We start from the raw sequence: 2,751 nt of genomic DNA, 5'->3' as shown, positions 1-2,751 counted from the left end.
GGCAGGGCGGGGACTACCTGGGGCGACCCCGCGGGCAGGTCGGGGGGTACCTGAAAGGCCCCCGCGTAGGCGCGCCAGGAAAGAGCCTCCTCCACGCCGCCGCCGGGTGTCCAGAGGTGATGCAACGCTCTGACAGCGCAGGGTGGAGAGGAAAAGGCAGGTCCACACCGGCCAATCAGCGTGCGCCGCCGTCCACCCATCAACAAGCCGGACGCCGATTGGTCGTGCGGGCTCCGGCCCCGCCTACCCTGACGGGCGCGGCGCTGCGCGCCCCCGCAGAACGCCTTCCGGGGATGGCGGCGGAGGCTCGGTGCCCTGCGGGCCGTAGACTGTGGGTCGCGGGCGACGGCTGCTATCGTGTCCGCTGACTGCGCGTTTTACGCGGGTGTGCTCGTGCGTCAGTGTCACCTGGCTGCGCACAGGACACCTGTGCATTTCCCTGCGCGCAGATCGGGCGATTGCACTGTGCGGCCCCGGCCTGAGTGACCGCTGGAAGGCTCAGGGTCGCGGAGACCTACGGCGGGTCGCCGTCGCCGTCGCCGCCACCGCGGGGTTGAAGCCGCAAGGCCCTGGGGCTGAGACCGATGTGCGGACTGGGCCGGAGCCGCCCGCCGAGCCGTCCTCAGGGAAGGGCGGCGGCGCTGGCGGTCGGTGGGCCCCGCAGCCCCTCCGCAGCTCCCCCTGCATCCTCCTGCACAAACTGTGGTGAAGGGCCACGTGCGGACACGCAACAGAACGGAAGAGAACGAAACGCCTGACCAAATTTAGTTCACTGTTTTAACATTTCCTGTGATGAAAACAAAAGTTTATTTGCTTTTTTATCCGTCTGCTCGCTTACCATTTATCATCTCTGCTCTGGGTCTGCCTGGCCCCTTCTGGATCCGCTGGTCAAAACACCAAAGGGAGGTTGGAGCCGCGCAAAGGTCAGCGGACCTCAGGCTTTGGCACCAGAGACTGAAGGGAAGTTTAGGCCTTCAAAGTGCAGAGTAACTCTAGCAGCTTACCGCGTCCGTTGGAGGGACAGAAAAACACCATGAGACTCTAGAAGGCGCAGCACTTTAAGAACACTGTGGGAGTTTGTGCAAGCGTTCATTCGACAGTTACCACTCCAGGATGAGAGTCAGGGGGTCTCACGGCCTCGCTGAGATGAGAAACTCTCTAGGCAGGAACATTCATTTACTAGCGGTGTTTCCTCAGCTTAAACTAGAAGGACTCCACTTTGTGCAGTTCATTTTTGCCATCTGCCCAGCCAGCCAGATTAGAGCAGGATAGAAGGCTCCCAGATATAGATGTGTCCAGGAAAAAAGGTGGGGACAACAGCTCTGATCATTTAAAAGCTGGACTGAGAAACATTTTACGGTACTGTTGAAAGTCAAATAAATAAAATCTTTAAAAAAAGATATACATGCATAAAGAGGTTGAGCAAGTGGAAAAAAAGATTCTAGAAAAAAAGTTAAACGTCAAAATCCACAACTTGGATCAGAGTTGACTCCTCACTTGTTAGAGTAGGAGTCAAAAGGTAATGTCTAAAACTGAAAAACCAGGAAGGGGCACCTACGTGGCGCCGTTGGCTAAGTGACCGACTTTTGGTTTCAGCTCTGGTCTTGATCTCCGGTAATGAAGTAGAGCCCTGCATCTAGCTCTGTGCTCAGCGTAGTCTGCTTCAGATTCTCTCCGCCCCCCCACTCATGCTTGCACAAGGGCACACACTCTAATAAACCTTAAAAAAAAAACACCGAGAAATCACAGCATAAGCATGTCAGGTAGAGATATGGAAAGAAGTATCAGAGAACACATAAAATTGTTGAAGATGGTTGTATCTGGGGAGCAGGAATTAGGGGTGGGCAAGGATACTTGACGTCACTTGTCTGTTTTGAAGATGGAGGGTGTGACAGATTTAAATATGGCCAAATTCCTTGACACTTCTCCCAGTGAGAGGCGATGGTCTGTGTCCCCTTCTCTTTGGTTCTGGCTGGGGCCTGTTGTGACCTGTAGAATATAGTGAAAAGAGACTGGCAGCTTCTGCTTCTGACACCTGGTTGCCATGCCGGGAGGAAATGCAGGGACAGGCACTGAGTGAGTGAGCCATCTTAGAAGTGGATCCTCCAGCCCCAGTTGAACCATTTCGGTGACACTATGGGGAGGAGGAATGAGGGGTGCCAACAGAGTCCTGACCAAATTGCTTATTTGTGAGCAAAATTATTTTACTGGGATGACCTGTTATGCAGCAGTAGGAATGTATAAATGTAATCTGCATCAAAAGAGGGTGGAACATTTGGATTATTTATCCCGCTGAGTGGTGGTTTTTCTGTTTTCCATCAAGTCTTGGAAACAGGAATCCCAAAAGACTCTTTAGCTGCTTACTTCTTTGGGCTTGTTTATTCAAAACAACCCTCAGTTTGTTCCCTGTATTTAAGAGTCGCTTATGGTTGGCCTCCCTTTCTGTCTTTATCTTATTTAGTTGCTGGAGGGGAGGTCGGGGGATGGGGTAACTGGGTGATGGGCATGAAGAAGGGCACTGGATGTAATGAGCACTGGGTGTTAGATGGACCGGATGAATCAATAAAGTCTACCCCTGAAAGTAATACTACACTACATGTGAACTAACTTGAATCTAAATAAAATCTTGAAAGAAAAAAAAATGTACCGAGCAACCACTATGTGTGAGACACGGTTCTAGGCAGTTGGGACACAATGGTCAATAAACCAGATGACATCCCAGCCCTCTAGAGTTTATATTCGGTCAAGATA

The 2,751-nt window shown here is 52.1% G+C and overlaps 1 protein-coding gene across 2 annotated transcripts in view; it reads right to left on the bottom strand.

Annotated features, from left to right (window-relative positions):
- The window catches only part of IARS1 (isoleucyl-tRNA synthetase 1), a 61,064-nt gene extending 60,914 nt beyond the window's left edge, over positions 1 to 150 (bottom strand). The window contains exon 1 of one of the 2 annotated variants that reach the window (XM_025891727.2): positions 51 to 150. The gene's annotated coding sequence lies outside the window, so the exon portion shown is untranslated. Of the gene's footprint in view, positions 1 to 17 lie in introns of both variants that reach the window. The other variant, XM_025891729.2, reaches the window with a different exon arrangement.
- Between the last annotated feature and the right edge of the window lie 2,601 nt (positions 151 to 2,751).

Source organism: Callorhinus ursinus, unplaced genomic scaffold, assembly GCF_003265705.2.
Source record: "Callorhinus ursinus isolate GAN/ISIS: 27379988/994484 unplaced genomic scaffold, GSC_fseal_2.0 scaffold28, whole genome shotgun sequence".
NCBI classification, from domain to species: Eukaryota; Metazoa; Chordata; class Mammalia; order Carnivora; family Otariidae; genus Callorhinus; species Callorhinus ursinus.
Note: the sequence above shows the minus strand (reverse complement) of the source record. Positions and strands in the feature narration are given on the sequence as shown.